Below are 13,117 nucleotides of genomic sequence, written 5' to 3' on the forward strand. Positions count from 1 at the left end.
TCAGAGTATTGTTTTGTCTGTTATATGCACACAACCTTTCTAGTAAGTCTGTGTCCAGTGAATGCGCAAAAGAGGTAACCACTTATCGAGGTCCAAAACTAACTTGCTAGAGAACTATAAGGTTGTGCATATGTATGTTAGGTGGCCGAGAGGATAATGCACTTAGAACCATATGTAGTAGAAATTGGTAGGATTTTATTTATTTAAACTTTTGTTATTTGTTTACATAGGACTTCAATACGACCGTATCATATTCTGGTGGAAAGCAGCTTCGCGAGATTTTGTTCCAAGAACGGACAGTTCTGGAAAATAAATAGTACTCATTGAATTTTTGTTTTGATTAAGAGAAAGGACAAATAGAGAGAGTTATAGGAAATTATTAATGGTGGTTGTAGCTAGACGTATGCTGGGACATCTATAAAACCGTCAATTCTCATTAGATGCGACTGGACATCTATAATTTTTACTAGGTTCATCAGTGATACTTTACTTTGATCTGCCACGCTTAAGTTTGGAATAGCATTAGTATTACTAAATAGTCGTATTTAGTTATCATATTGTAAGTATATCAACTCTAGTTTGTTCCATCCTGTCATTTATTAAAAAAACACTAGGTCCGTCGTTGACGCTTTAGATTTGTCTGTCACGCTTAACTTTGAGATAAAATAGTCATCACTAAGAGTAGAGACTTACTGGACGTATCTTAAAAATAGTAGTATTTGTTTTATATGCAAGCCCATGTATTTACCTTATGAACAGGAAAAAAGGATATTGGCACAAGCCGATGACACCGCACTTCAAAATAGAATTATCTCCCTTGTTCACAATTAACAGGAGAGTTTGTGCACATGTCGATACAAATTGAATTACCAGAGGGTTGGATCTCCGGAAAACGACGAAATGTAGCGAACGAATCCCCATAGGTCTTCAAATGAAATCATTTGAGATCGTTATTTGTTCTCATTTGTTTATACTCTAGGTAAAATCTCCTCAAAGCGTTGTAAGCAAAAAAAAAAAAAAAAAAAAAATTATTTCCATCCATAAACGAGATGTTTGCTTTATTTGTTTCTTAACAGTAGACTTATTTAGTCTGCTAACAAGCTTATCTGACGTCGAGCTTGGCTAAAATATATTGAGCAGACAGACAGACAGACAGACACACACACACACACACACACACACACACACACATATATATATATATGTGTGTGTGTGTGTGTGTGTCTGCGTGTGTGTCTGTGTGTATATATATCATAATTTCATAATAACCAAGACGGCCATATATCACAATATGTTTTTTTATAAAACGATGTTTCTCTTCGGTGTTACAATTGTTTCATAATCATTCGGACACACTTACACTCAATCTCGTTAAAAGATATTCCAAAATGGTTTATCTTCAGACACAAAATACAAATGTAATACATAAAAGCACACACCGTTTGTTAATTACAATATATATATATATATATATATATATATATATATATATATATATATATATATTGTGACCTAATCTTTAAATTGGATTATGTATTTAAATCAAAATTTAAATATTTAATTTTAGGCTGACGAGAGATGTGTCGTTTTTTTTTAGTTGTATAGTTTGTCGCCGAGACAAAATGAACATGATTTTCAAGAGAGAAGCTAAACAATAGTAGTTGTTTTGAACTGAGCGAAAGTCTACTAACGTACCCTCCCTTTAAAACTTGCATAGACTTTACCGTCTAGAGATTTCATCAAGTCTATTTTTAGACCGTATTCTGAAGCAGAGAGGAAGACGGGGGACCCGAAGTTGTATCGCTTCACCTTTTCCTTTCTAACTGGACACTAGCGTAACACGCTCTTTTCGGTTTGGGTCGCAGATCTGTTAAGAAGTATCTCCTCGTTGGGGGGCGGGTCAACTTCTTCCCCTTATGCGAAAAAAGAAGATACACATACACGACGTGTGGTCGACACGACCTCTTCTCCATTCATGCGAGAGAGTGCGATTAATTTGTCTTCTCACAAAAGAGACTATGACTTTGTCCTCATCATGCGAAGGAGATGCGGATGTACTGAACGATGACGATGTGATCCCTTATCCCTCACGAAAAAGACATATATATATATAAAGCGCGAGCAAGAAAAGACAACGCGTGAATTTGCTATTCGAATTTTTCCCCCACCGAAGGAACTATCTTGAATTAACTGCGTCGTTGACGAGTTGTGAAACATACCAGCAAAAGAAACAAAAAAAAGGGAAAACAAAAGAAATCTGTAAGTGCAAAAACTTTAATTCCCCCCCCCCGCCAAACAAAAAAGAGTTTCGATAATTTCAATACGCGTAAATATACTTCGAATCTCATAACTTGTAATACATTTTTTCTTTCGTAAAACTTTTTCTTTTTTTATCTTAAATAAATATATTTGTATCATTTGGTAAAGTGGCTGTTATCTCGTTATTACATCGCATTTTTATTATGTTCGTCCTTGTGTCTCTATCCATTGTTTTATTTTTTTGCTGTGTCACATGTGCGATAAAAAGAAAAATACTTGGGTGTTTACGTTCCCGTAAATTCCTTATACCCCCTTTACAAGTAGTTAATAAAACATGTTAAAAACACTTTGAAAAAGTGTTAAAAACATATTTAATTTAAAAAAACGGAAACACTAAGTAAGTGGATAGTCTTTAATCCGCGGAGTTTCGAAGAAATACTTTCCTTCTCATCAGAGGGTAGGATTTAGCAAAATGCGGGATCAGATTTTGCCTGCAAAAGTATTTAATGAAGCTACAATTAAGTCATAGATCTTACTTGATAACAAAAAGTGAAGCAGAGGGAATTGGGTGAAGAAAAAAGTCATTACGCGTGAATAAAGATATATATATATATATATATATATATATATATATATTTAACAAATCAAGATATCAAGAAATAGATAGTAACAAATAGTGTATTTAATTAATTGCTTTAAGACTATTCTTACAAATTCAAACATTAGGTGGTATGAAAATTTTCACAAGAACAGCATTTCGTCAGACGTAATAAATAAAAAATACACTTTAACAATGAACAGTATGGAGTCCATTTTTCTTCTATGGAAAAACATGTGAAAATATTTTACCTACATCTCATCCTTACACAGTTTTGTAACGATTTATATTAACCTATTTTCGTATCTTCATTTTAAAAAATCAATTTGGGTTTTATTTGAAAAATAAATAATGTAGAGACTGACACACGAGAAATGCTTACAAATTGCGCAGATTTATTTTGCAAATCTAATATATAAAAAAGCTATATGTTTGTCTCTGTGTCTGTCTTCATATTTCTAAACTTTATCTTTTCCGAAAATAAGAGTCACAGAGCGACTTTGGGACTTCAAATGATTGAATTTTGTAAATATCTGCATATAGGTAAAAAAAAAAAAATGAGACCTTTATTAACCGATTATATAATTATTGAATCTCTAGAGCTGCTAATATCTTGCAAAATTTTTTTAAATAACAGTTGCTAGTTATAACCATATCAAACGGAATTTTTTAATAAAAATTTTGCAAAACATGATAATGTAAACAATGACAGTTTATAAGCGTATAATAAAATATGAATTACTTCCCCTTGATCAAAAAGCCCGTGGACAAGTAAAATGAATGACCCTCCTTGAACATAACTGAATGAATTAGTCTTTGATCGTTTCAATTGAAAATAAACACAAAAAGCAACAACATTTTCAAAGGCGTTTAAACAACAACGCCAGTTATTGCCATATTAAACAGAATTTGAATAAGGTCCCTTGATTTTAAATCTATACAATTATTTCCCCTGAACATTTAACAGCATTGATTAATCTTTGAGTGTTAGAATTTAAATCTAAATAAAACAGCTTTTTTTGCAATTTACATCCTAAAGAGAGGATTCATTTCTCCATTGACGATGGGTTATTACCCGAAAGGACATTTGGAATTAAATACCACCCACAGTTAATATTCAGATAGATAAATGAATAAATATATATTTTAAAAAATACAATAAATAAAAAAGGAAAAAATATTGAATTATTTATTATTCTTATATTTATTTATTTTGTCTTCTCACAACGACTGTACAATCCTGCATTGTTCCAGCCTTCTAAAAGTACCATTATGTATGTTTTGCGTTTGGTTTGATTTTTTTTTTATAAAAATTGATGTTTTTGTTCTTTACTTAGCGGAACATGATTGAGTTTTGGGAAAGAAAATTGCGTAAAGCAAACAAATCAATGTTTGCTGCATTTAAGGCTAATAAGAATCCAGCATCGCGGGATGCCAGAATGTCCAATCAAAATTAAGGATTTAGCACACGAATACCATTTAGTATGACAGATTTTACTATTAATAACCATATTTTGAGTTATCTAGTTTGTATTAGAGAAAGACCGACGTGTCACTCATTCGGCAAAAAACATTCACAAACATAATAAATAAGTAGTTTCTATATAGTTTACTTCTGCATTTACCAAAGGAGATGTGCAACTAACGAGTCTGGATTGAGTTTTGCCATCGGCAAGTAAAGATAATTACGTCCATTTAAGGAGATAGAACCTACTGAACTAAGAAAAACACACACACACAAGCACACATACATAGACACAAACATACACATGTATATATATATATATATATACATGTATGCATATACATATATATAGCACAAGCATGAAATACTAGTGTATAAGGTAAAAATAATAAATATTTATATTAAAGATTATTGTTATCTTCCCACGACACAAGTATTAACCGTTAGGAAGATTCATAATTAATAGTCAATTAGGCGTAAAGCGATGTTCAAGCTGCAGCTGTTAAACACTATATGACTAGGTTTTATATATATATATATATATATATATGTATATATATATAATATATATATAATACGTATATATCTATAATATAAAGCTGTGTGTGTGTGTCTGGTCACGAATAGGCTCCTATATGTTTGATTATGTAAAAAAAAAACTAATTACATATAATGATAGAAGATGTATCGAGACATAGGAATGGGTATGTTTGATCTGGCAGAACAGTGGTTCTTCAAAATTGTGGGGTCTGCGTTGAGTATGGAAATAAAGAATAAAACATTAAAAAACCGTTTACAATTGGTTTTGATATAGACGTACATAAGAATACTTTGATAAATATGTTTTATCTTAAATAGAGATACTTTAATAAAATTGCCGGGTCTGCGTTCGCGCCTGGCGTCTATAGAATGGAGATAGGCACAAGTTTTAATAAAGACTTTTCATATCTATCTGCGTAAATATGCTTCGGTAATTAGTTTCAGTTTGAAGAAATATGGGATAATAATATTATAATAAATATTATAATAAAAAGATATTGTATATATATATATATATATATATATATATGAAGAGAGAGTATATATATACATATATATAGAATATATATATATAGAATATGCATATATATATAGAATATATATAGAGAGAATATATATATAGAATATATATATATATAGAATATACATAAATATATATAATATATATAGAATATATATATATATATAGAATATATATAGAATATATATACATAGAATATATATATATATAAATTTATAATATATAGAGGGAGAATATATATATAGATAATATATATATATATATATATAGAATATATATATATATATATATATCTAGAATACATATATATTGAATATATACATAGAAAAAAATATGTGTGTGTGTGTGTGTGTGTGTGTGTGTGTGTGTGTGTGTGTGTGTGTGTGTGTGTAGCATCCGTCAGTCGAAAAGACTATGGATCAGTGCCGCATTTAGATGTTGCCTGTATGCATCCTTGTATGTGACTGTAGAGACCAATTCTTGATTTGCATAGTCTGCCACAGCCTTGACATACGAAGGTTGTTATGCAATTTGCCGCTTCGTCCGGCTGTTCCGTCTGTACACTCGCTCTTCCCCTAGCTCTCTTTGCAGCGTTTTTAACATGGAGGGTCCTCTCGCTGATGATAATCCCCTGGCGTATCATTTTCCTCCAGGCAGTTCTGTCAGCTGCAGAGCCTTCCCATGTATTCCTGTCCACCGAGAAAGCCTTCATGTCACGCTTGCAGACATCCCTGTAGCGAAGATGGGGTCGCCCCCTCTTTCTTGAGCCTTAGGCAAGCTCGTCATATAGAAGATCTTTAGGGAGGCGCCTATCATCCATCCTGCGCACATGGCCCAGCCAGCGAAGACGTCGCTCACGCAGTAGGGAGTAAATGGATAGGATGCCCGCTCTCTGCAGAACATCAGTATTACTCACTCTGTCCTGCCATGTGATACAAAGTATCCTACGTATACACCTCATATGGAAGACCTGAAGTTTCCTCTCTTGTGTTGATTATGTACTCCAGGATTCATTCTCATACAGTGGAACACCGAGGATGCACGCGCTGTAGACGGTCATCTTGGTGGAAGTGGTAAGGTGCCTGTTTTCCCAGACTCTTTTAGTTAGTTTAGAGAGGGTTGTGGATGCCTTTCCAATCCTTTTGTTTAGCTCCACATCCAATGAGAGGGTGTCTGAAGCAGTGGAGCCTAGATATTGAAACTGGCGTACGACCTCTAGTGGTGTGCCTTGGATTGTGGTGCTGGGTGGGGAGGCGGTTGCTTGTCCCATGACTTGGGTTTTCTTCTGGCTGATGGTGAGACCGAACAAGCTGCAAGCATTAGCAAACCTGTCCATCAGTCTTTGAAGACCATCTTCCTGATGCGATGCTATAGCTGCATCATCGGCAAACAGCATGTCTCTTATCCGAACTGTCCTGGTCTTTTTCCTGGAGCGGAGTCTGGCGATGTTGAAGAGACCACCATCTGACCTGGAGTGAAGCAGATACCATCCGTTGTGTTCTTGAAAGCATGCTTCAGGAGTAGGGAGAAGAAGATGCCGAAGAGTGTTGGGGCCAACACACAACCCTGTTTGACATCACTCCTCACCCCGAACTCAGCAGACATGCCACCGTTAAATTCAACAGTGCTCCTCATGCCTTCATGAAAGGAGCTTATGATGCTGAGGAGTTTTGCTGAGCATCCGATCAGTGGGAGAATTTTGAATAGTCCATCTCTGCTCACGAGATCAAATGCCTTGGTCAGGTCTATGAAGGTAACATACAGAGGCTGGTTTTGCTCTCTGCACTTCTCTTGCAGTTGGCGTAGGGAGAAGATCATATCGATTGTTCATCTCTCTGAACGAAAGCCGCATTGATATTCTGGGTAGATTCAGTCGGCAAGAATGTGTAGTCGCAGTAATACTATACGTGCGACTAGCTTGCCAACGAAACTCAACAGTGAGATACCGCGGTAGTTGTTGCAGTCACGGCGGTCACCTTTGTGTTTGTAGAGAGTGATGATATTTGCGTCTCTCATGCCCTGAGGCACTGAGCCTTCTCTCCAACACTGTATCAGAAAACTATGGAGGGGCTCAAGTAGGCTAGCCTTTCCACTTTTTAAGACCTCTGCTGGAATATAGTTCTTTCCTGAGGCTTTTCCTGATGGCAATCTGTCTATTGCCCAGGATAGTTCTTCTATGGAAGGCTCCTCATCGAGCTCATGCATCAGCGGTAGACGATCAATGGCCTCCAGGGCGGACTGATGTACCATGTTTTCCCTGGAGTAAAGCTCGGAGTAGTGTTCAACCCATCTGTCTAGCTGTTTAACTTTGTCTAGTATGGGTTCACCCGATTTAAACTTCAGTGAAGCAGGTTCTGTTTATGGGTTCTGTAGCTCTCCTGATCCCGTTATACATATTTTTTTATATTTCCTGTATCAGCTGCATGCTGGATAGACTTGGAGAGCTCCATCCAGTAGTTGTTTGCAGCTTCTCTTACAGCCTTTTGAACTGCCCTTTTGGAAAGCCTCAGTGATTCCAGCGATGTAGAAGATGGGTTGGCCTTGTATGATTTAGGTCAGTTAGGTATATATATATATATATATATATATATATATATATATATATATATATATATGCTGTATATATACCATATATATATAAAATATATATAAAGAATATATATATATATATATAGAATATATATACAGAATATATATACATAGAGAGAGAGAGAATATATGTATAGAGAGAGAGAGAAAGAGAGAATATATATATAAAGAATATATATAGAGAGAATTCTATATATAGAAAATATATATATAGAATATGTATATAAACATATACATATACTATATATATACTTTTATAACTTACTATCTCTACCTACGTATTGAGCACTGTTAAAGTAAATACTTAAAGTTTACGCATAAATTTATATTTTCGTATATTAATTTATTTGAGTAAATGGAGAAGTTATATATATATATATATATATGTATATATAAATGAATATATCTATTCTATACATATATATATATTCTATCACATATATATATTCTATATCTCTCTATATATATATATATTCTATATATATATATAGTCGATATATATATACATATGTATATATTCTATATAAGTTTAATTGTTATATTTAAATTCTATAAAAACTACATATAGACACATATATTCGAATTAAGTATTATTAAGGGTTGATTTCCTTAATACATTGATTTCCAAAAAAAGCTCATATCATCAGAGGAAATGAAATACGGTTAGCAAAATGTTTAGCTATATATATATATATAAATATATATATATATTCTCTATATACTTATATTCTATATATATATTGTATATATATATATAGTTGTATTCTATATTTACGTATCGATATATTCTCTCTCTATATATATATATTCTATATATATTCTATACATATATCTATATTATATATATATATATTATATATATATATATATATTCCATATATATATATATATATTATATATATATATTTTATATGTCTATTATACATATTTGTATTCTATATATATATTATATATATTATATATATATTATATATATTGTATATATATTATATATATTCTATATATATATATAAAATTATTTTTTTACTATAATAATTAAATTATATATAAATAGTATATATATATATAAATAGTATATATATAAATAGTATATATATATAAATAGTATATATATATATATATATATATATATATATATATATATATATATATATACAGTGTGTCCATAAAGTCCGGATGTACTTTAAAAGATTTATAACTTTATTTGTATTTTCAATAGAAATAATATGTAAAATGGATATTAAAAAAGCAAATCTATATTTATAAGCTTTTATTGAAACTTTTCATATCTATTTGCGTAAGTATACTTATGTTCCAATTTGAAGAAATATCGTATAATAATATTATTGGGTGTTCGTTTGCGCCTGACGTCCATAGAATGTAAATATGTTACAAAGTTTAACAAGATTTTTTAAAAGGGGTGAGGGTCCGCAATTATACTTTAACTTTCATCTTAATTCACGTTAGATGTTTTTTTTATTTTTTGAGTTGAATCGTATTGTGTCGAATAAATTCACCTCATAAATTCATGTTCGTATTAAAGTGAAAGCCAAAAACAAAAGTCGGAACTTTAGACAATTCTCGGCACAAATTTTGCATAACTCTGTTTTTTCCTTCTTCACTTGCACGTGGCATTTTTCGAAAATAGATAAATAGGTAAATAGTAAAAGAATAAGAACATTCTTGTTATCGTGTCAAAAGAAGGAAAAACTCCTGCTCACGCGATTACGTGTCTTTTTAATAACATTTGCATAACCTTTTTTATTTTTATTTATATATCTGTTTAAGCTTTTTTGTCAGTGTACTTGAAGGAATTCAGTTGATTACAACCCTTTCTGCGTGTTCTTTACATTACAATAGTACATCACTGAATCTGAGAGATGACTAGTTTGTATAGAAGACTGCGTGCATGACACAAAAGAAGAATTTGAAAAATGCATAACATAGAAGACTGAAAGGATAATAATGGCAGCGTAGGACATTAAAAAATGAACAAAATAGAAAGCAGAGAGAAAAAGGATAAGACGAGGAAATAAAAAATTGGAAGAAAAACAACTACATGAAAGATTCATAAGGATGACAAAAGACGAGAATAACGAAAACTCTAGGGAATGGATGCGAAAAGGACACATAAGCCGAGAAACTGAATCCTTAATAAGCGCAGCACAAGATAACTCGATAAGAACCAACCACATCAAATCAAAGATCGATAAAACACGAGAAAAAAGTAAATGCAGAGTCAAGACAAAGAGACGAAACGATAAACTATATAGTTAGTGAATGCAGAAAACTGGCCCAAAAAGGAATACAAGAACAGACACGACCAAATGTGAAGGGCATTGAGAATCATGCAAACAACTGCATCTAAGATGCACAGACAAATGGTGCAAACATAAACCAGCAACAGTACTTGAAAATAGGAAACAGAATCCTATGGGACATGGACATAGAAACTGATAAATCCATCAAAGCAAGAAGACCAGAGGTAATAATTAACAAGAAATAAAAACCCTGTCAAATCGTAGAATTTGCTGTTCTAACATACCACAGGGTGAATATCAAAGAAAAAGAAATCGTATACAAATACACGGAGCTAGTCAGAGAGCTGAAAGGGATATGGGAGATGAAGAAATTCAAAATAATACCACTCAAATTCCAGTAGAGACCAATGGCCGCTGTCAACGAGAAATCAATGCTAAACGGCCGCTGCGATAACACAAATTCTACTGCGAATGTCACTGAAAGAGGCGGTGAGTACTGGATATCTGGGGAGACCTGTTGTCACTCGGCTTTCAGGGGTCATCACAGGTTGTCTTCAAGGAGAAATCTTTGATGACCTGTGTGAATAATAATAATAATAATAATAATAATAATAATAATAATAATAATAATAATAATAATAATTATAATAATAATTTTTAAAATACTCTCCTCTCAATACATGATTATTTTTTAATCCTTTAAAGAAATGTGTTTTGTGTTAATAGCATTATACGCTACAATCCTCTCGCGTCTTTATTACATTAAACACAGGAGTCTTGGGTATGTATAGATTCGCAAACATCTTTTAGATAGAAACTTACTTTAATCAGAGTTATGTACGTTCTTTAATATACCATTCAGTGGGATAGTGTAGAACGGTCTATTAAGTCATTACTCCGTATTCCTAAGTCTTCCTTCATCCTTGGGAGAGGATAGCGTTTCAGATATTCTGTTGTCATAGAGCATAGCCCCATGCATTACTCTCTCTTTCTTTGCGGTAATGAGTAGTGTAGTGTATCTTCTATCGTTAGACACTACGTCATCCGCTGGGTAATGGTTTTATAGTTGTTCTGTTGTTGTGAGACTATTCTCCCAGGCGTTACATCCTCTTTTAGACTCGCGCCACGTACGTCAAAATAGAAATTATCGCAAGTATGATTCATTATCGAACATTATATGCTCGTTAACTATAATGGCTGAATTTATTTAACATTGTCTTCTAGTGAAATGATAACCTGCGCTTTGGCTACAGCTATGCATAATACATATCTCTATTCATACATCGATGAGCATGCCGGTTTAGATGATTGTGATCACTCATTTTTCTGTAGGTCACGAAATGGCTCTTCACTTCCGTTCTAACTCTGAAAGATTCCTCGCATGTGGAGCGCATTTGGGATGACTTTCTAGCAAACATTTCATATGAAAGAAAAGCTAACGGATATAGGATTAAGAAGTAAAGGAAATCCTCACCTACAAGGCATCTGATGTCATTGATAGTCCGTTTTAATAACGAATAAATACATGATTTATAGGCGTGTCATTCTGAGAATCACTCATCCATCAAGCTGATAATTCTATTGAGGTATTATATCTTATGATTTAAGAACCTTTCTTATCAAACCGCATATAATCGATCCCGTTTATTATATATTTCGAATCATTACTGAAGCATCACTTGCTCGATAGAAATATATAGTAGCGACAATATTTTAAGAATTATATGGCATGACATATAAGAACCACTTCTCTCATTGCTGAATTTAATCTATTAATGCACGCTTGTTTCTCAACATAGGACCAGCTAATAATACAGACACACCCTTTAACCATATGTGCACTCCTTTGGAAACCTAATACTTATTAGGGCAATGCCAAACAAAATGCTGTACAAAAATTGATCCTATAAAAAAGAAGTTATAGATTAAAAGAAATCTGATTGAATAGAATTCATTAATCTTTAGAGACTCTGGATAATTTACTACTGCAAATTTGTCTTATTTAAAGAATTCAGATTTCATATTAATAAAACATGTAGACACCTCCACTCTGTGTAGACCTGGTCTTTGCTTTTCTATTCTAATACAAAAATGTTTTGCTGAGCTAGATCCTATTCCCTTCAGACAATACAACACATACCTTAGCAAAATGTAACTTCCTTGATAGGTGAGAATTTGCCTATGTGCAGTCAGTATTAAGGGGTACTGGTGAAATAATTGGCCCGCTTAATTATCGTCTTCTCGTTCTGTTTGCAAAAATATCCGAGTCATTAAGCAACCAAACGTTAATCTACATTCATAAACGTTAACCCGTTTTGTAATTGACAGTATTAATTTCAGCGAGACGTTTCTATAAGGCATATGTTAATAGGCATCATCTAACACATATACCTTGCAATGGACAAGGCATGAAAAGCGAAATGCCTTTTAGATATCAAACATATTGAACAAGGTCTGGCTTGAATGTCTTCTCATAAAATTGAAGGTCTACCGAATTACAAACAAATGCTTAATAAAGCAAGCCCATTATTAGAGAAGTGAAATATCCAAATTGTTCTCTATGCCTGCACATTCCAACAATATGGTACTAATGCCGAGGAGTATTCCAAGGGTTAATCCCTGGACATTTACTGCTCATCATATTTATAAACGACATCCCTAATGAGATTGTTCTTGACATATGTGTATTTACTCATGGCAAGACGTTATATACCGGATGTGTGGGAATAAAACAACTGTATACATATACAATGCAATAGTTGGAACCTAAAATTATGAACTCTTGTCCTTAATGTAATGAAAATATAAGTGGACGGTAGCAGATAATGCTATTAACAGTAAACCTATTCTCATCAAGTATTATAAATACCCATTCCAGCAGGCGA

This window comes from Euprymna scolopes, chromosome 3 (genome assembly GCF_053919585.1).
Source record: "Euprymna scolopes isolate OS-2025 chromosome 3, ASM5391958v1, whole genome shotgun sequence".
Classification (NCBI taxonomy): Eukaryota; Metazoa; Mollusca; class Cephalopoda; order Sepiida; family Sepiolidae; genus Euprymna; species Euprymna scolopes.